General features: G+C 41.6%; 1 long non-coding RNA gene across 1 annotated transcript in view; it reads left to right on the top strand.

The window, feature by feature from the left end:
- Positions 1–16,810: 16,810 nt before the first annotated feature.
- The window catches only part of LOC139594897 (uncharacterized), a 156,391-nt gene continuing 150,722 nt past the window's right edge, over positions 16,811–22,479 (top strand). The window contains exon 1 of the long non-coding RNA XR_011680770.1: positions 16,811–16,886. This is a non-coding gene — a long non-coding RNA (uncharacterized lncRNA). The remainder of the gene's footprint in view (positions 16,887–22,479) is intronic.

Raw genomic sequence — 22,479 nt, 5'->3', positions numbered from 1 at the left:
CTCTTAGACTGTGAGCAGAACTACAGTCAGTAGATTTAGGCTGGAAACCAAGACAAACCTCACATGCAAGTTCTCCTACCAATGACCTGGAGCAAGGGTGAGTCTGAGAGAAGGGCCTTAAAGCCATGGTGGTGTTGGAGCACAACTGGACACAAATCCTCCTCTCTGCACTGCCTGTTCCAGCCTGAGACTCAGCCCCTGCAAGTGAGAAACAGGCTGATCCCATTCATTACTGTCACCTTCAAATATAAACCTGCTGGGAAAGAGAGCTCTTCTCAAAGCCATCCCATACTCTCTGTGCTAACAAATGGGATCATGCTTGTAAGAAGAGCACACCATGAAGTGGCATAGTGTTCTTTTTTAATTTTTTTTAAGCTGATCAAGAGGAACAAGAGACGCAGGAGAGTGGCTTAAGGGTATTCATATCACAAGACTTTCTGATGAAGAGAACATGCAGCTGGCTGCATATGCTATTCCAGAAAAATAAACACCACTTGTAAATATCCAGCCCTCTTGCCATCTCTGAAGAATTTCTGCCAGCTGATGTAAGTAGCTGAGGAAGAGGTTGGAAAGCTGTCACCCTTGTGTGTTGGCAGGGTGAAACCAGCAGCCTGCAAAATCTGAGGGAGGCAAAGATAAGAAGGGACTGTCCAACCCCTGTTCTGCTGGATTGGGTGTTGTGAGCCTGGCATTCTGCTGAAGCATACATGAGAAGAATGCACTGCAATTTACACTGAAGGCTCAAAGGGCAAACCTTACTGGGCACAGGCCTGTTTTAAAGAGTTGCTGAAATGGTCTCTTAAAGTGTGGGACTACATCACATGCTCTTGTGTGCTCTCAGCTGTCTAAAGCTGGCTTTTATCCTGCCACTCCAGATGCAGGGAAGTCCTTTGGCACAGATGGGATCCTCTGGCATTGCTGAGGGGGCTGAGTGCAGGCAGAGCAGGGGCTTGGCTGGAAGGGCACCCAGATACTGAGCTGAGCTTTCAGCCCTAGGAACTCTGCACGGGCTATGAAGTGAAACAGCCCTTACTCAGAGAGAATTTTCTGGCACAAAGGCAGTACTGAAGCAAGATCTCCCATGTTTTGAAGTAAGCATTGATTTGTAAAGTATCATGTAAAGTGACAGGTCTCCTTCCTGGAGAGTGGCTGAGGCTCCAGAAAAAAACATTGTGCCTTTTAAATATTTCTCTTTTCTTTGCTGTTACAGCTTGCCTACACAGTTATAGAGACTACTGCAAGAAGTTTTAATTTTGGTATAGGAATTCACCTCCTTCTGCCCCTCTTTCCTCATATGGAGTCAGTGAAGTGAAAGTTCAGGTAGTATCTGGGTGTGCTCACTCAATTTCAACAGTTAAAGTTTCCAAAATTTGGATTTCAGCCCACAGACACATGTGATTTTGATACAACATGTCTGATTCCCTGCATTGTTACTTACACTGCAATAGGATTTAATTAACTTCATCATGAGTCATACACGAGCATCCATGCAGGTTTGTATGTACATAGAAACAGGGAGAAGGGAAATACACTAGGATACTTAGAGTGCTTAGTATCTATATTTTTGCATAACAAAATCCAGCCTATTCTGTTTCCATTTTTACACAGACTTGTCTGATTACTTAATCCAAAGCCACATCCTCCACTCAATGGCTGCCAAAGCGAGCCACAGTCAAGAGGTGAGCTGAGTTGTGTTTGGTCAGTCCCCATGCAAGTTGTTCTTTCCTTTTTTTCTTCTCCTGCTTTGTGGTTTGCTTGCTCTTCCTTTTTTGCTTGGTTTTTTTTTTTTTTTTTTTTTTTCCCCTGATTTTTGGTTTGTTTTGGGGCTTTTTTTTGTCATCATTATATGTATGATCCTCTTGGTTTGGGATGTTATTTACTTATGTGTTTACACTGCACCTAATCACATTGGGCTGTGATCCAAATTTGGGTCTGTGTGCTACTGGAATAGAAATAATAATGTCTTGTTGCTTTGCTATGCAGTCAGGTTGGAATCTGCAACTCTACTCTGCTTGTGGGCACTACCCATTGCAAGACTGCTTTCTAAATTTTTGCCTGACTGTGTGTAGCACAAATACCCCTGGCACAGCAAAATAATGAGCAGCAGCAGCATAGCAAAAAATTCAGCTGTGCCAATGGTGAAAGCATTTTCTTGCAGGAGTGAAATTGTGCTGTAAGTACTTATTGGTTTGTTAGGAATCTTGGGATGTGTAAATATAACTGATCCCATCTAAGTTATCATTAAGGGAGTTTATTGGTGAGTCTGAGGTTAAAAAGCCCCTAAAGCTCAAAGGATAAGGGAAACAGGTGCTTTCCCAGAGCCTTGGAAGTTATGCTACAATCAGTTTTTTCCTTCCCTTTGGGCTTAATAATATACTAAAGTTGATATGTTCTAGCTATGGTAACATTTATAATAAGAAAATATGCAAATACAGCAGCAACATAATTTTTCCAGACTGTTTAGCAAGTAAATGGTTGTGTACAGAATAGCCTTCAATCCTGTGAGCATCTTTCTGTCAGAGGCAGCTCCTGTTATTTATGATAGCAATAAAACTACTGATTATTATTGGACAAATTTCTCAGACATGAAAAAAAAACTTCAGATATTTTACTTCCAAATCTTTCAGTATGTAACAAAAGGTTTGAGGTTTCAGAAGTTTAGTCCCTGAGGATAAACAAATAAAGTTGTAAAGAGCACACCTTGCTAATATGATTGTTTCTTATTAGCATAATAGTTTTCAAATAAACAACCTGCTAATGTCTCTAATAAGCAATTACTCTATGATGAAAACTGCAAATGGGGCCCACTGGTGGGTAACAGATAACAGTAAAATCTGTCAATAAAACAAATATTGTTCTGCTTGAACAGCTCTCTTCTTCACTCCAAGAGAAGAACAGACCTGCCTGGGTATTTTTATAGGCTGATACTTGACAGCCAGATATGTTACAACACTGCTCCTCTGATGCTTTGTTGTGATATTACGTGGAGTCTTTACTCTTTATGGTGTTAGTGTTACAACAAAATAAGGCAGAGATCTTTACTTATTTGGAGCTACCTACTCTTGAGTCCAATAAAACCACAGTAGGGTGAATGCTTGCCCAGGAATGGGGATTTGACAGATTAATAGGGTTTGCTTTCCTTCATAAAAGGAAAATGATAATTAAAAATTTGGAGTCCATCCTATCTCTGAAACATGAAAATTAATGGAAGTAGCATCTCAGCACTCTTTTATTCTTGTCATTCTAAATCATTTGCAGTGGCAAAAAGGTGTTAAATGCATGCAACAATCTCACTTTTCCAAACATTGAAAAGTGTGAAAAAAAAGTCATAATTTTTCAAGCATGGTTGACAAACTATTTTCAAAACATTTGCAGTGTAATTGACACACTTGCCTAGTTGCTCTACTATTGATTACAAAGCTGTGGTGTGCTTGCTTTGGTCCCCATACTTCTGCACTCATTTTTCCAAAATAATTTTGCATTTAGTTCTCAAGAAATACGGGTATGGAATATGAGAAAATCACAAATCCCCAAGCCTGGTCCTTTCCAAATTCCGTGGTGAATATGAGGGTTTTATTTTATATATAGCTTTGTAGAAACAGGATCATTTGAAGGAAAATCTTGAGCAATTCTTATCTTTGTTCCATTCTGGACTGACATCATGGTACAAAAACGCAAGGAATGTACAGTAAAGCCTGGTGTGGGAAGAAGATCTTGACAGAAGGATGATTAATGGTGTCTGAAAGAGGGAAAACAGTTATGTAAGAAATATAGCCCAAGAGGTTGAAACTGAAGAAACCATCACAGGTGCAGGCTGTAAACAGGCCCCAGAGGGAAGAATATTGGTCTTTTAAAGGTGGACTCTGTAAACAAACAGACGAGGCATAGGAAATATCCTTCCATATAAATTTTTATGGTACAAATAAGTACATGGAGCACATAAGCACTGTAAGTGTTTATAAACTCAAAGAACATCCATATTGCAGTAAAGCTGCACAAATAGTACCACAGTGTAAATTTATATAGCGTGAGGCAGATGTGTGGTCTGATGGCTTAGTTTGTTTTTCTGACTTTAGCAAATGACATGATTTCTGTGTCTCTGGTTTTGTTTTGTTCCATTTAGCTGCTCTCAGCTACATAATTGTTCTTTCAGCTTGTAAATATTATGGTCAACCTCCAGCAAAGTTTAGATGAGGCCAATCAAATGTAAACAAGTGTGTCTGCACCAATGATGTGAGTAAGCAAAGTCATCTCTTGTGATGTTTCCTCCCCCTTTTCTTACTCCTCTGGGACTACAAGAGCTTTGTGGAGCCTGCTGTGGTACTGCACAGCCTGGGGTTCAGTTTAACTGCCTGTCTGGGATTGTTTTTTCTTTTTTTTTTTCCTCACTATTTGGTGTTGAATTTATCCTGTGAAATGAGAATAATGGACCAGGATCACCTCTGGGGAGCATCTCACATCTGTCTTTGCTTCTGCCCCTGCCCTAGGGTGGCTGCCTACAATCTCAGCACAAAGTTAATACAGGTGTGAGGTGCAGTGCAGGGGCCCAGCAGGGCTGAGGGTGAGCAGACTCCTGAGGAGCTGCAGCCTGATGCAGGGCTGTGACACAGAGGGGTGGCAGTGCTGCTGGCAGACCCTCTGTGCAGTTCCCAGCAGGGCTCAGCCCCCAGGCTGCTGTGCCCTGCAGCAGGGGCTGCCAGCAGCACAGGGCTCTGGCCTGGTGGCTCTGGCAGAGCTCTTTCTGTGCCAGGGCCCCAGGTGCTGCAGTCACCAAACCCTCTGGGTGAAAGCCTTTGCATTAAAAAGGTGCACATGGACCAGCTTTTATCCTTGAGTGATCTTTAGGGTTTCAGTCCACGTTGCTCTACTGTCACTGTGCAGCCCCAAACCTGCAGAGGACATACTGGCAACATAGTGAATGCATCCCATGGGCTTTCTGCTGCAAACACAAGAAAGCAGGAGGTTCCCTGCATGCAACCTCCTCCCCTTGCTTTGGAGCCTCTCACTGTTGTGCACTGAACACAGGCCCTGCCTGCTCCCCGGCATCCAATCCTTACCTGCCTCCCAGCCAAGTTTTGTGTCTCCAAATGCCCAAATCCTGCTGTAGCTTTTTGCAGCTGTAGCAGTTCAACACTACTGGCAGCCTGACATTCCACACCTCATGCTCCCATAAGCAGTGAACTGTTGGGTCACAATTTTTGGTTAGATATGAATTAACCTTTAAGGAAAAAAACCCACCAAAGTAATGACTGCAATGCTATTGATCTCCTGGGAATGGAGCCTGGGAGGTGTCTGACATTTTACATTGTTATCTATGGGAGAGGAAGGAGCTGGGCTGTTTTTTCCCACAAGAAATGTATCTATTTTTGAGAGCAAAGTACTTTCTTTGCCATGGGACCCAAAACAGTTTTCATTCACTGACTCACAGTCTCTGGAGGCCTTTTCCCTGAGCTTAGGAGGCAAATGCTTAGTGGTTTGCAGATGAAAAAGTGACAGCCCAATTAGCTAAAACTGTTAATTTAAAGGTGAAGATGTTACCTGTTTATAGCTATCTTAGCTCTGAGAACCAAACAGTCTCCACCAGCCTCATTCCTCTGTTTTTACATACAGAGTTGCTGTAGGTTTGGTCATAATAACTATTGGGTGAGAATCTGAAAGCAATGTATCAACAGCATATGATTTATTCTGTGGTTGTTGTGCAGAAAGCCAGACTATGATTTCATGCTTTCCTGTTTCTCTTTTTTGTCTTCTTATGGTATGAAAATCATTATTTGCTATTTGCTATTAAATCTTTCCAATAGCCTATTTGCTTAATTATGGATGAATGTTAATTGATTAATTTTTCCTTCCCAAGAGACAACCTCACCAAGACCCAGGCAGAAACAACAGGAAATGTATTTGGACAACGTTCACCTTGTATCTGTTCTTGTGGTGTATGGCAGAGCCAGTGTAGGTCAGCTGGGCTGCTCCTGGCCTCAGACTGATCCACGGGAGACTTCCATGTGTGCTGCTATTTATTCTTTGAATGATGAGGAATGTCTGCAACAGCATTCACGGTCCAAGCAGCTGAAAACTCTCTGCTGCATCTCTGCAGGGTCTGAGGGTGGACCAACTTCTGCCTTGTCCACATGGAAGGACAGGACTTGGTGGCAAATGTACTCTGGGAGCTGCCAGTGTCCACACAGGCTGGAAGTTTTGGCAGGCATGGGACACTGGCAGTTGGGACCAGACATCTAAACATGCTTTTCTCTTTCATTCAGAGATTGCATAGGGACTGTTTAACCTTTAGACAAAGCCTTTCCAAATAAAATGCTTTGCCAAAGGAACAAAATATCAAGGAAAGAGGTATAACAATATTTAGAATTCTTCCACACTGCAAAATCTGTGCGAGGAACTTCAGAAGAGCTACTACCAAATGTGCCCAGTAGCATTTCTTAATATTTGTAGTTGTTCTTAAATGTATATACCTAATATGCTCTTTAACCTGTGCTCCAGGCAGAGTGAAGTAAAAAAAAAATATTTAAAAAATTGCCTGGAGGGATGAAGTCTCTTGGTATTTATGGTAAATGCACTGCTTTGCTCTTGTTAGCAGCATTCATTAGTTTGAACTGTCTGTATTAATGCAGCTTGTAAATTACTGACAGTAAAGGAGATTCCAAAATGGTATGTGTTACCATGGAATGCATTTACTGTTAATAAATAATAAAGAGGTACCACTTATATATCCTGAAGTCAAAAAGGAACTTTGGGTTTCTTATTTAGAAGATGATATCTTCATTGAGCTCACCTGAGAGATCACTGGGTAATGTTCATGTGATGTTTTTGCTTAAGGTGTGTCTGTCAGGTGCAGTTGGTTGTTTTGAAAAACATAGCAAAGAATTTCAGTGCAGTGAAACCATTTTGCTGTCTGCTCACCACAGGTCACATTTCCTGTTGGCTTTTTGGGGCTTGGTGTGACTGAGGCTGTGCCACAGTAGGGCAGAGGGTCTGTATCTGATCAGAGCTTCCATATCTTGAGGCACAGAGGCAGCAGAACTACAGGACAACACACAGGAGTGGGATCGTGGCTGGGTTGTAACCCACCTTATCTAACCACTGAGAGCTCCTTGCAGTACATTTTTGATGCTGGTGGGCAGGCTATGGACATGTAATGTGCTGAAGGTGTGGACAGGACTGGCAATCAGTACCTTGTGTCTTTGGGGAAGGATTCCAGTCTGTAAAGGACCTGCTGCAGCTGATTTTGTGCTTTTTCCTCCTATTCTTTTGAATCAGCCACATGTGCAGAATGTCTGCTCAAAATCCTTCTTACTGATGTTTCATGGTCTCTTATTTCCATTATTTGACAATTACTAAAAGGAGATCTTGTAACTGATGCAGCATTAAGAGCAGATCTTATAAAAATCAGTAGTTTCAGCAGCTCTTTCTATTCTCCCTGCTTTTGTGGCTTATTATAAAAGTGTCAATCTCTCACTGCTATCTAACAAACAAACTTCTGCCCTGGATCCATTTCCTCTTGGGCAGTTTGCCAGGAATAACAAATTAAACTCCAGCTCTCAGTTTAAGAAGTTTCACTTCACTGAGTAGAGTTCAAGTACAGTCTATTATCCTGACTAAGTGATAGAGGAGTCCTTTGATGTTTGCTTCTTGAGTGGTTTATACAAGCCAGAGCTTCCTGTAGGAAAAAGAGCTGCAGCTGAAGGAAATACTTGATTGATCAGGTAACCTCTTCCTCTCACTCTTTCTTGAGAGTGTCTGAGTGCTCAATGACAGAACCATGCAGAGATACAAAGACAGACCCAGTATAGTCTCCACCAGAAGTCACACAGTTTGATGATGTTTCTCAATTTTTCAGGTGAGAGAGATCAATCCTGCTCCTTCCACCTTCCTGTTCCCCACTGTTTTCCCCACAGCAGCTCTGGTGGTCCACCATGGCTTGTTCAACCTACTTAATTTGTAAGACTTCACAAACAAAATTAAGTGTTAAGGGGACAGGGGACAGAGGAATAACATTATGTCAGAACAGAAGTCCTCCCTCTGCATCTGCCAGCCAGCAGGTCAGCCTGGCTGTGTCACTGAGCCATGCATTCAGGGCTCCTCCAGAGCCCTCTGACCTTCAGCTGGGTCCCACTCTGAGCTCTTTCTGGAAGATGCTGTTTTTCTCCTTTGATCACCAGGGGCTGTGTTCATTTCATCACATAAAATGGTTCAGTGCTGTGTTTTTTCTCTCTATAAGAAGGTACAGTGATGCTCCCCTCCCAGTAATTCTGGCCTGCAAGTTTGAGGGAAAAGCAGAAGTTGGCTAGAATATATTGAGAAAAAACAGGGAGTGTGCAGTGCAACCTGGTCAGAGCATAGGGCTCAGCTAAGAACAAAAAGTAAAGGAAAGAGCTACCAGCAAACCTTACATTGTCTGAGTTGTTTCAAGATACCCCCTTTTCTGTGGTCAGTGGTAGTGAACTGCTGTGCTTGATTCTTGAATCTGAGTATTTATAAACTCCCTGCTTGTCGCTCACAGATAATTGGGGTATTTTTTCTGTGCCAATAAATGTTCACAAATACTTCTCCCTGATTCTTTAGAGGTGTGGCCACAACATGTGGTGGGTGCAGCATGGATTTCCTGTCCACCTTGGAGCACCTGGGCACAGAAGTGACTTGCAGAACTCTTGCCTCTAACCAAGGGGACAGCTGAAAGCTCGTGAGCAGCACTGTAGTGCCAGAAGCAGCTGTGCTAATAGTTCAGTGTTACAGGGGAGCTCTTGCTCCCCTTCTTAGCTCCTGGCCTTGCAATTCTGCTGCTTTCCTTGACTTGGGTGTTGGGTGCCTGTCAGATGACTACTGAGTTGATTCAACTCACTAACTCAAAAAAAAAATCATCGTCATGTAACATTGTCACTGTTGGCTGGAAGGAGAGCATGAGGAGATTTGGAGGCAAACAGCCTTTATTTTGCAATTAGATGTTGCAATACCTGTGGATATTGCATGCTCCACGGTGTTGCAAGAGTCCCTTGAACAGAACTCATTGAATTTGGTTTGTAAAAACTTGTCTAAAGTATGGGTATTGGAAGTTGTGAAATTACCTGTTATTCAGTGCATGCAAAGCTGTCCTATACTATTTTATTACCACTTATTTTGGATTGTGTAGAAGCAGCTTTTCCTTCAGCTATAGCTTTCCTTTCAGCTATATCCATGTCTGAAGCTCTTTCAATCCCAAGCACCCAGACTCTCCTGACCTCGTTTGTTATATAGAGAAGCATTTTAGTATGGTCTAATTACTGTAGAAATGCACATGTTAGAGACCTCAGTGTGTCCTTGCTTTGGAGCCTGATGTAACAGGCAGTTTCAGAGTACCCTCTGGATGCCTGAATAAACCTGGGAGTTGTCTTTTTCCCATAAGTTTTTTGCTATCCACTTTTCAAGATCTGGACTCCCATCCCAGAGAACTTTGGAAACCTTTTTGCATGGAGCCCCAGGAGTTTGTCCCATGTAATGGACACTGATGTTTTCCAATCAGCAATGTTATTTTTACGCTCTGCCATGTCACATTATCTTCTTGCTTCACAGACCCTGTGACTGTGCCTGCAGACAAATCTAGCACAGGCCAGGGGGAGGGTAATTCTGCCTTTTTGGTCTGCCCCCTCCCCTCTTACATCCCAGAGGTCTATTTCTATCTGGGAGTGGAGGCTGGGAGGCAGTTGTCCATATGTGACTTTATGTGACAGTGCCTCTGTGAATCCAGGCAGCCTGGCTGCCTTCTCCGAACCTCTCCTGTAACCCACGGTGCTTCTTCTTCCCCCAGTGAGACTTTTGCCTGTACACAGCTGTAAGTTTTCTTGGAAATCATTTCTAAAGCAGTTATAATTTTCCTATTGTACCCCAAAAATGTGTACACCTTTTCAAAGAAACCCAAATGTTTCTTTGAAACCCTCCTCTTCCTGCCTTCCCAGAGAAATGCATTCCTTTTCTTTCCTAGAGCTCAATGATACTCCTTTCTCAGTCTGAGGATGGATAAAGGATGGTTCCTCACTAAATGGAAGCATATTTTTCCTCTCAAGAGATTTGCTTTTATCCAAGTTGATTCTTGAAGAAAGACAAAAATGCCAGAAAGAGAGATGTGAGCTGAAGCGATTTTGTTTGTCTGCCTGCCAGGCGCACCCTTACATGAAAGTCCAGTGGAGCTGTGTGGTCAGATTGTCAGGTGTGTATCCTGAGTGTAAGGAAATGAAGTTTACAATAACTACAAAGGGATAAGCTTTTAGAAAAGTTGAATTGGCCAAGTCTCAGTCACCCTTCTTTTGGCTGCACTCATTAAAAAGATATATTCTTATTTTCTCATGGACTGTCTTCTGGATGGAGCATTAGAATGAGTTCCATTATGCTCATCCCATGCAGGTAGTATATCCTCTGGGAAAAGCAAGTAATAAAATTCTGCTATCTTTGCCAAGATTATCTTTTTTGCATTAAAAGAAACACATTCCAAGGTGGGTCTCAGTTATAGATAATTTTATTTATGGTGTTTTTTAATTTGGTTTTGAATTTCAATTTTTAGGATGATCAGCTTTGAAGTGGTAATCCAGGCTGGATCCAGATTCTGACTTGCAGAAGGTTTGGAACAAGAAATAGCTTTTTCTTTTGATAAATTCTGATTGAAATGCTTAATACTTCATACTGCTGGTCAATTGGATTTGTTGTGCAGAAAGAACCAGACTGTCCTCATTTCCCAAACCCCTCAGATTGTCCCTGGGTGTGCTCATGGAGACACAAGAGCAGGCACCTCAGCATCCCCTCCTGAAAGTCTCCTCTGTGCAGTGTGTGGTATTTCCCCTTGCAGCTGCAAGGCTGGAACTGCAGCTTCTGTGACTGACTGCAGCTCTGATGGTAAACATAAACCAGAAATACACTGACTATTTGCACTGAGAGACAAAGCAGCCCTATGGCAATAGGACTCCTGACTGCCAGCATTTCTTGCCTGCCAATTTACTTCTCTAGTAACTGGGATAAGGCCTTAGGGGGAAAAAACCATGACAACGAACATGGCAAAATATGAAGCTCCTTTTCTTTATAGCAACTGCTCTCTTCCCAAAGCTGGCAGTGAGGGAGAAGACATGAAGAGAGCCTGAAGCTCCTTTTTACCCAGTGTGTATCTTTGTCATTGATTTCTACCGCTAGCAAAGGACGCGTAAGAAATTCCTGCCCCACCAGATTGTTCCTGTCACAGGGTTTTGAGCTGGCATGTCACAGAGCCAGGACACACTGCCCCACAAGCACCTGTGTCCCTGGCATGGTGAGCTGCTGTGGAGTAGCCATGAGCACAAAGTCTCACTCACAGCACACCTTGGGCAGCCAGTGCAGCTCAAGGGAAGGGACCCTTCCCACCTGCTGGCCAAGCAGCAGCAAGTGTGCTCTGCTGCTCTTGTTCATTGTTTTTGCAGGTGATTGCAGTCGGAATGCTGAAGGATTGGATGCTTGTCTTTAGTGAGAGGAAAGAAGACTGTGACATAATCATTTGATTGAAAAATATGCAAGGAAGGACAGAGGGAAGAGAAGCAAAGCTTTGACATCTCTTCAGCAAGAATGGAAGAGGAAGGTGATGATAGGTCCTTTTTAGGAAAGCTTTGCTGCTTCCTTATGAGTGACTCCCATTCAGTTGGAGGACCTTGTGTTGTCTTTTGCCCAGCATAGGAATAGCCAAAGCATCTCCCACAGAAATTTTAGGAGTCACAAGCCCATGTCCATTGAGTTCAGCTTTGGGAACTTCAAGTTTGTTGTGCCAGAGGCTCAGTGTGCCTCTCTCTGTATGTGCTACTGGTAAAGGCATTCACTGCAAATTGGTTTTCAGGCTTTTTGGCTTTCACTTTTGTGGTATAACACCCCTCCTAAAACTTTGGAGAAAGGAGGGAGAAAAGGAAAACTGCATGCAACTGACATTTTAATATTACTATTGAACTATTCTGATGAGAGAGAATCCTGGAAGTTTTTTAGTGATTTGAAACATTTCCATTTCTTTGGAAAAGTCTTTGCAGAAGCAGATTCTGGGATTTTGGCTGGCATTTCCCAGCAGGTGTTGCCAGCTTTCCTACAGGTCTGCTACAAAGTGCATCAACTTTGGTGTGCTGTGAGACTGTGTGCTCCTGGATGTTTTGTCTCTGTGACAGTCCCCAGTCCTCATTTCAAATTTTAGAAGTCTGCACAATGATAAAGGCTTGAGCATCCCGCTGCGCAAGTGCAAATGGAAACTGCCTTTGCTTGACCCCCTAAGGCCCACCGTCTTTGCTAATAAAGATTCACTGTGTAACTTCCCATTAAAAGTGGCAGTTGGAGGCCAGGAAAAAATCAGTTATCCAGTGTTTGAAATATCTGTTTAGCTGCTGGGAGCCACCATTTGATCTTAAGCAGGATACTTGGATGTGTTCATTTTTAAGTGTCAGGTAGTTCAATGACTTCACTCAGCATTTGCATTTTATGGGGGTACATGTAACCTGAGGAACGAAAGGAAAGTTTGCTATTTCCTGTAAACATTTTTATATAAAAGTGTCACATGAAAGGCTGTTGGATGAAAAAATTACTGTATTGTGGAGTGCCTGGAAAAAATCACTAAGGCATTATTTTAATCCTTGGCAGTAACTATTCCAATGTATATTGTGTGTTTAAGAAACCTAGAACATTGTTCCTAAAATGACTTTCTTAAGACTCTGGGTATAGAGCCAAGTGCAGGCAATCTGTGTTTGGGCGAGCAGATAGAGGCTGTCCCCTTTGGGACAGTCAGACCATGTAAGGATGCAGAAGGATTCTGACTGTTTTACCTGGAATTTAATTCAGACCACATTGGCTTAGCAGTGGCATAAGCCTGTAACCAAAGCAAGTAATTCTAAAGGTTGACAGTCATTAGGTGACTTTCCTTATTCCCAACAAAAAACATTGATAATGAGTTCTCTCTCTTTGTCTTCTCAGGCTCTTTTGATTGGTTGAAAGGTGTTAAACATGCCACTCTTTTAGGGCTTTCATCTTTAGGGCAACAGTGTTAAGTTGCTCTCCTTGCATAATTACAGGATAAAAAAAAAAAAAACAGTGAACAAAAGACCCTGGAAAAGCCTGAAGGTACCCAAATGAGACAAGTGGAAAACACATTTTGTGACCATGAGGTGTAAATCAAAGATCTTTTATGTTTAATAGGAAATTTTGTTCTTTCAAGTGGAAAAAATGTTTGGGTGATTAATTTTATGTTTAATCTTGTATCCCCCCACAGAAATCTAAGTTTAAAGAGTGATCTAGTGACTGAAAACTGAAATAGATCAAGAATTTCAAGCCTTGATATGTCTCCAGCAGAAAATAAGTGCCAGTAAGAAACAAACCCATCTCTTTAATAGAGAAATCGGTGGCACAGGTCACCACCTACCCTGACAAGTCCTTTTCTCTTGTGTCATTTGTTGGTTTTGCTGTTATCTGTAGGAATGATCAAGGAGACTGATGTGTCATTGGAGAGCAGAAGAGAGGTCACACATGAAACTTGTCTCCTGTACTGTCTTTAAGTTTAACTTGTTAGGTTTAACAAAACCAAATTCACATTTGAAAAAAAATGGCTTTATGCTGTAAAGAGTAAGCGTTACATAGAGCAAATGGTTATAATTATAATTTGAATTATCTTTTTATCAGTCCCAAAGTATAAAATATCTCTACTACATGAAACCTAGATAAGTTTTGGAGGCAAGTACAGTGGGATTCTGCAGAGACAGGTAGAGGTGTCAGACTGACACCGGATAGAAGTAAATGTAGCTGAAATTCTAGGGCATCTCAGAGATGCTTTAAGAAAGTGTGATTCTACAGTGTTTTTAAGAAGATGAGAGAGAAAAAACCAAACAAATGTTTACCTGTTTTAATAATATAGTCTGCAAAGATTTTGACATCTGTTTTAGTGGTAACTGAAAGCTGAGGGATTAGGGGAAATTGAGCTATCTGTGTGGGTAGAATCAGAGGAATGTTCTTTAATGCCACATCCCAGGATGTGAGCTGACAAAGCTGCTTTCTATGTAAAATGCATAAGACACAAGCTTTTTTCTGCCATATGTAAACTGAACCACTGGCAAATGTTCCAAAAGTTCAACATTTGCTCCATTTAGGCTCCCTGCAATTCAGAAAACTATTGAAATTTTTCTTTGTTATATCTCTGGACAAATCCGCTTGCCTGAATGCAGGCCTGCCTCATGCTCTCTTGCCTTGGCTCATTGCTGATCTGAATCAGCTCTACTCAAGCTCTCCTGTAGTGCCTGGAGGATCTCTGTCTGTCTGTCTGGCCTGGCAGGCTGCTGCCAGGGACTTTCTCAGGATTAGAAAGGTGCAAAATCTGTTCATGCCTCTCCCTGTGAGGAAGCCCATCAGCGAGCAAGATTTGGACACAACCCAGGTAAGCATTACTGAGTCTGCTGAGATACAACTGCGTGTTCCACAAAACATCAGCAAAGGGATCCCCTCACACCTTTCGGAAAAGAAACGGCTGAGTGATTTTATACTGATATATATCCAGGAAGAGCTGGCTCTGGAAAATGTGATTTGGTTTATGCTGTTGAGAAAAGTCAGGTTCCAAGACAGCTTTATCAGAGCAAAGAGCAGAGGGCTGATTCTCTTTATCAGTAAAGAGCATCACCCCTGGCATAATCTACCTACTCTTCTTCTTTGATCTTGTTTATACAGTTACATTGGAGACCAAGAGATTGGAGCCTAACTCAACAAAGTAGGGCATAGCACAATGCACTGAGCTAGTGCCACAGAATATCTGAGTATCCCACATGTTCCTGGGGACAGATCAGTGCTGAGCTGGTTGGAAAAGCCCTTGTGTGCCTCAACTGATGCAGTAGGTGTCAACTGATGTGAGAGGCAAAGAAAAGCAGCTACAATATACAAGTCAACTTGCAGGAACCATTTCTGGAAGAGTCAAACAGTAAGAACTTCTAATTAAGTCTTGCTTTAAAACCTGACAAATCAAAAATGCTCCTTCTTTTACATATGCTTTCTATATGTGTGTACTTTCCAACTGAAATGTTTTTGTATCTGATGCATGGGAATAGGATTTCTTCTAAAACAAGACAAGGCAAATATGTCTAAAATAGTGCCTTTATTAATGTTTTGTCACTTCATTAGTGCTTAAAACATTGACCAGTAGCTCCATATACTTCTTGCAATTGCAAATGGTGTGCCCATGCTAATACTGCAAATGTTTTGGGTGGTACAGATTAAGAAGTGTGTCACCAATGAAATGTACATTAGACAGTTGTTTTTGCTGTGTTGTGACATTAGACTACTTCACTTTAATTCTGTTATCTGGTCAGTTGTAGTATTCTGATGGGACTGGGGAAGATAAGGTTACAGGAAGAGGCTGCTATGAGAAAACATCATGTGGTGCATTAGATTGAGTGGGTCATTGTATATAGATAAAGAAGTCTGTTCTTGTTGGTTAGCAGCTTCTATTATGGAGCAGAGGAAAAGATAGTGCTGTTTCATCCCTGTTTCAATCCAGTAGGAGTCCATTCCTCATCTAAGCTTTAGTGATTGTGACATGATGTCTTTGGGAAGAGTGACATAAAAGAGAGGAAATGACGTTTGGAGAGGAAAATGCCACTTGACCTCAGAGGCTTGTCCACCCTTAAGTTTTTCTTAACCCCCACTTTTCTGTTTTGTCACTAGATCCTTTAATCCCTTCTCTCTCCATAAAAGTGCCAAGATGTCTCCAAGCCACTTAGACTGCAGTGTTTCCATGTTCTTAGCTGGCAACTAATTCCATGAGTTCATTATTCTGACCCTGAGTTAAATAGTTTGAATTTCCGGTATACACAATTATTTTAGGTTATGACTTCTGACTTTTGAACCCCTCACCAGAATGCACCATTTAAATCTCTTCATCAGCTCTGAGTGCTGTCACTGGGTCAACTTGGTGTCAATATTCCTCTAACAGCATTATGCTACTCAGAATTTCTTCCTATTTCTTCTCTTGGAACAAGTTCAGCAAAATCTGCAAGCTTCTGTTCAGAAGGCGTGATTCTTTCACTATTATTCATGTTCTCCAGGAGTCATGGGATTGTTTACAGCATATGGGACAGTTAGGTGCTTTTTGAAAAGTAAACTGGAGTCAGTAACTGATATTCCTTGCATTTCATGCTCTCTGCAGCTGTGCTGGGCTGCATTCTGGTCTCATCTGCAGCAATACAGGCAGTAAGCAGCACAAGCAATTTTAGTACATGAGCTGAGTGCAAAAAGAGGTATAACTTCACAGAGCTGATATGCTGACATTCCTCTGTGTAGTAAATATATTCTACATGCATTTTGTTTTCAGTTTAAAACATCTTCATTTTCAAAAATACAATTAAAAATCAGCAGATATTAAATACCCAGTCACTGCACATGGAAAAAGATCATCTGATTTATCTTACTGTTTCTTTCACATATTTTGCTCTGTAGCTGCAGGAAGTAATATGATATTAAAGAGTAATTTTCCATCCAGTTGCTTCATCCATTTATTGTATTGATATTGTCAAGTGCTCCTGTAAAATAAACTAGCAGCCCAGACTCACTTAATTCAGCCAAATACTAATCTACCAGTATATATCTTTAGTGAAGCCTGATTTGGTGGGAGTTCAATTGAGGGTGCAAAATGGACATACAGATGGATTCCCAGATGGAACTGTTTTGAAGTTTGTGTAAAAGCAGATAATAATCTCCTGAAATGCACTCTCAGCCAAAAAAGAGCATAAAAGGACTTACACCACTGAAGTGGTATTTACTATTTTTTATTTCCTTCCTTAGCTTGCTATCAGCCATGGGAATTTACAAGCTTTCCAACAAGACTGAAGAAATCCAGGAAACCACAATGACAGATCCACTTGAAACAACCATTTCATGTGAGTGAGTTGAAGAAATACAAAATTTTTTTTTATCAGTGGCTAAAGATGTCTGTTGGAAACATCACTAATACTACAAAGTTCAGTGTAATTAAGAGTGTTTCTCATGCACAGCTGGCAGGGATTTGTTGGCATCGGTACTTTTTTAAGTAAGCAATATACTTCTCTCAGAAATGAGGGTAAGATTAAAAGTTTTGGGCACTTTCTTTAAATAAGGGATTTGTTTTTCTCTTTAAACATTAATTTGTAAACAAGAGATCTGCTAAGAAAATAAGACCTTGCTTCCACAGGACATACACCTTCGTTTTTCAATAATCCAGTATCCCATCTTTGTATTGTAAATTTGCTGAAACTCAAGATGGTGACATTTCTACTAATTAATTATATAGAAACTGTTCAGAGCCTGGCTTTGAGAAACAGTGGGGTATTCACTACTTCTCCATTACAAAATTCTGGGCAGAGAACCTGTCAGTGCCTTTATTTGTCCCACAAACTGTTACTGTGGGTTGAAATGGAGAAAGCAGTTTGTCAGAGCGAATCTCAGATCCCAAGCTGAGCTTCCAAAGCAAGCAAAATTAAATAAATTGAGCACAATTTATGTTTAAATCAGTAAGATACAAGCAGTGTGGAATCTCACATGTAATACTGGTGGGAATAGCCAAACTACTGTAGCTAGTGAGGTACTAGCTCACTGTATATCTGAGCACGTGGGTTTAAGACTGCTTTTGGAAAATACTCTTTGTCTCTTTGTCAGCTGTGCTATCCTTCTCTTATTTTTTTTTCATGCTTTGTTGAGTCTTCTACTTAGTCTACTTTAGGTCTCATGAGTGGAAGTTTCCTTGACTGCAGTCTGCAGGTGATAACAGTATCACACAAAGCTGACACACTTATGCCCATCCCAAGTATGTTTTTTGGGGTAGAGCTTCATTTAGAACAAGTTTTTGGTGCAAACAAAGGTATGTGGGCCCACACTCTCTGGCTTTTCCAAGAGGTTTTTCTGTTGATTTCCACACCATGGTTTGTATATGCTCACCACCAAGAGCTATTCATTTAATAGGACTGAGATTGCTTCCCATAACACTCCATTGCTGCCTTGTTAAAATGATCATGTGGGTTTTTTGTAGGTCACAAGCAGTCCTTGGAATTTTGTAATTTCATTGGAAGATGCCTAGAATTACCAATTAACTTCAGGCTTAATTGGCTTATTAGCTTGTCTTGTAACTCTGCCTTCCCTTTAAATTTTCAGCTTTTTTCCCAGATGTTGCTCAGCAGAATGTCATTTTGTACTTATTTCAATTTTGTGGATGCTTGGTGAAAAATTCTGCTTGGTTTTGAATCTAGTTTAAATAACTATGCCTATATAGAACCTAGTTTGTCCCGTATAAAATTTTGTACTGGCACCAATGTAAACAGAGCTGAAATGGCTAGCAGGCCACAGGATAATAAATCAGAATGATTAGTCAGCCTCCTGGGACACAGATGAGTCAGCTCAGGTCAAGACACTTCTGGGAAAACTAGATAGCTGGTAAATGTATTACCAGCTGACTATCAAAGTCCCTGTGCCATACCAGGAAATATCCCTGCCTTGGGCAATTCTTCCTCCCCTGCAATGACAGAAGCAAGCAGTTGTTAAGAATGCTCTCCTTCTTTCTATTCCTTTCTACCTACTCTGGCAAGTCAAACAAATTGTTTCTCCATATTTGTGGGCTAACAACCCAGCTTTTTATTAGATGCAGTACTATTTGCAGTGCAACATGCAACCTCTTAATCTTCTAGTAGACAAGAGATAGAGTTACCTCACAATCTTTTAAAATTTGTTTATTTAATAATATTTTCTTCTTATATCAAATGGGGTCCAGACTGTGGTTTCAGAATAATGCCAGGAATGTTCTCTTTTACTGCAGCACATTCTGCTGTGATGTACAGAATTAAAGCCTGTGCTCCCACCTGAGTAAGGATTATATAGTTTGCTTCATAATAGGATGTGAAACTAGCCCCCCATCTGTTCTCATCATTATCTCTTCCCTGTTCATACTGGCGATTAAAGGGCACTTGAAATGCCCTGTTGGGGCTAAACACTGATGCCTCAAGGTAAAGATGTTCCTTAAACTCATCTGGAAACACCCACAGCTCCTTTTTAATTTGACATGCAGAGCTGATCAGCAGGTCCACAAGGCCCTTTGCCTGTTTATTTTGTTTTTATAAGTAACTACCTTTCCTAATAAAATATAAACTCTTTCTATCTTAGCCTTTTCCATATAATCTTATTTTAGATATCTCTAGATATGCCACAAACAGGGAGGGCCTTGGTGATTTCTCCATGACCTCACCAGGGATGAATTTACTAAGGAGTCTGTTAGTTACCTCTGCTCCTTCCCTTCCCTTTGCTTTTGCCTATTATCATTTCCCAGCAGAACCTGTCAGCCAGGACCTGTTGAACATCATAGGTGGATCCAAGTCTGATCTAATAATTCACATCCATTTTTTATGCCCCTGAAGCTTTGGGTAGTAACCTCATTCCAACATGCTCTCTTTATCTTGTGTGTACCTGTGTGTCAGAGGTGTAGCACCATCCAGAGATTCGGGACAGATGGAGCTGATGGGAGTGGAACTGTCTGGAAACGTTCCAGTGATGCCAAGGTCTGCAAACACAGATCTGTTGAGGCTGAAATATTTGGAATTACATGCATTTTTGCTGAATTGCTGCAGCCTTGCTAGAGAATATAATCTTGCATCTGGCATATGGCTGCCTTGGGAACATGATCCCAATGCCTCTTGGAGTCTCAGATCTCAGGCTGACCGATAGTGGCCTGCCCTGCTTCAGGAGACTTTGAGAACTCCACAGAGGAGCAGCCCACCCAGGCAATATGTTCTGCAAGGGGTTCCTTGTGTTTGTGCCCTCTCCAGCTTTGGAGACAGATATCTCAGAATCCAGATACTCAGCCTCATGTGTGACTATATTCTTTGTCAGAGTCCTAAAAAGGAACTGAACACGTTTCTATGCCTACAGGGTGTTACCTTCTTTGTGTGTGCTTCTTCAGATTCCACCAGGACAGACATGTATATAAAGAGTAATTGTGACCTGGAATTTTACCAGTGAATTTCAGAATTTGTGTTCTCTGAACCATATGAGTTGTAATGTTTGCTTTTGAATGAATGAAAGGCTTAACTTACTAACCCAATGTGAGTGCACCTATTGTCTCTTACAGTGAAGAAGTTGCAGCTGAAGGCACATAATAATTTTGACTTTTTGCTGTTTGAGATGTAGGCCTGTAAGGTCTTTCATGATACATCTGAGAATTTTGCAATGTGTGGACAATGGCAAACATGCGGAAAAAAGGTTAGATGATTTGGTTAGAGCAAATTTGTACATGCCAGTGATGTTCAGCTAATAAATAACTTAGTGCAAATAGATAAAATTATCTACAAAGCAATATATTTGTATATTTAGCCCCTCATTGCTGTTTTGGTCGCTTATCTGCCTTGGCCAGAACCATACTTTCTAAACCTATGAAAAACTTGAACTTGTTTCAGAAGAGAAAAAAAGGTTTTATTACAAGAGAGTTTGTTTATTTCACTCTGGTAGACATCATGAAGGATTTGATATTGCTGGATCAGATAAGTGTGATTCTTAGGTTTTTCTGACTAATCTTTTTGAAGCTCAATATTCAGAGAGCTGGGCAGTAGGTGTTTAACAAACCTTAAGATAAGAGAAATGTCCGGTGGCCTGCCCAAGGTTCTGTTTCCTAGGCTGGATGGGATTCTAACCCTTCAGACAGATAAATCATGTATATGGCTCCTGGGAGATTCAGATGTTAAACTGATCCTCTCCTGATGATAAAGCTCAGTTAAGTATCCCTTAAAGATTTTAAAATGGAGGCCTCAGTCCTACAGGATAAGGCACATCGATTCACTGGCTTCTGCTAAGGATTTACTTGAAAATGGGTGTCCTAGAGTGTGTAAACAGGGCAGGATTAAAACAGACTCCATCTTATTTTGGTTTCTGGGAAGCTTTTACCAGAGAGTACGGAAAACTGGTGTTACAGCCATATGGATACTGTTCTCAATGGCATAAAATCCCAGTGGTCTACAGAAATGGAACATGACTGGTACTTTCGTGTGACTGAACAGACCTAGTTATCACAGATCATTATAGGGGTTTTTTTTCTATTGCTGCAGTTGTGAATGGGACTTAAAAATACAGGCAATAATGTCAATGTCACAGAGTATATGCCTGAAATTGAAATGCTCTCTTGGTCCTGTGGATTTTAATTTGTAACGTGGATCTTAACTCTATTAAAAATCCAGGTAGAATCCTTCTGGCTTCACACATCTCTTTTGGACTTATTTCTTGCAAACAGAACTGCTCTATAAGAAGGCCCTTCCACAGAGAACTCTTTGTAGGATTAGGACTGTAAGCAAGCTGTGACAGAAATGCCAGCTGTGACATAGGATTGTGTGTCAGTGCTGTGGGAAGATGGCAGAAGAGCCTAGTTCCTGTGCAGCACTTCTCATTCATAGATTCTTGGAGTGTCATTTTACAGTAATATCCCAAGGTCACTCAGCAGAAAAGTGACACAGCTGGAAATGAAGTCCAGGTGTCCTGAGCCCTAGACCACTGCTCCATCCATCCCGCTTCCAAAGAAGCAATGTTTGCAAAGAGCTGTAGGAAACGCCCGATTTGCCTTGTGTTTCACCCTGGCAAAGGAATGTTAGGTCAGCAGTATTTATTTTATTATCTTGATCTCACTAATTTTTACTTTTGAAAGAGCTCTCTCTGTAATGGAACTTCTTGCAAACTCAAAACATCTTGTTGGTAGAGCTTGGAAAATTTCTTGCAAGTTATTGATGCTTGTAAAATGGTGATTCCCAAACTTTGGAAAATGGTAGTGGGAGGAAGTGATCTCCTGGCAGCATGTAAGCTGTGGTCCCACGTGCTGTTTTGATCCCACAGATGACTGGATTTGAGAGTAAAGCATGGCTTGTCCTGTCTCTGCCCTGTATTGGATTTCACCCCTCTGCTCTGAAGGAAATAGGTTTAGAGGTACGAACTTGCTGTCTGTTTCTTGGTCTGGAGCTGAACAGATTGCTGGACCTAAAAGCCCCACCACCTATTGCTACAAATCTATTAAACATCTCCAGTTAACCATACAGCCTCCTGCTTCAGCAGCTGAGCATGTAAATTCCTGTGACCAAATAACTGCACAGTTAACTGCTTTCACATGTGCTCCCAACGTGCCCATCTCAAAAGGTGAAATCCTAGCCTGGCTTTGCCCCATGGGCAGCTGGACGCTGACCAGGACACGGCTCTTTGGGAGGCTGGAGGGGGCACGCTGCAGCCTTAAACTGCCTGTGCATGGCAGTGGGGGTGTGGACAAAGGCAGCGGTGACAGCGGCACCTCTGGCTGTCCCTCATCCTCCTCTCCCAAGCCTGTCAGAGCCAGTGGCTGCTGTGGGAGGCTTTGCCAGGAACTGATCCTGATGGAGCTGGGCAATAGGGCTCATGGTGGCTCCCCTGGCGTGGCCCGGTGTGTTGTGGGGTGCTCCCCGCAGGGCCCCACCACACCTGTGCGAGAGGAAACCGCTTTTATTT

The sequence above is a fragment of the Agelaius tricolor genome, unplaced genomic scaffold (assembly GCF_023055355.1).
Source record: "Agelaius tricolor isolate 1412-34295 unplaced genomic scaffold, bAgeTri1.0.p SCAF_12, whole genome shotgun sequence".
In the NCBI taxonomy this organism is placed as follows: domain Eukaryota; kingdom Metazoa; phylum Chordata; class Aves; order Passeriformes; family Icteridae; genus Agelaius; species Agelaius tricolor.
This window is presented reverse-complemented; position numbering and strand designations above follow the sequence as displayed.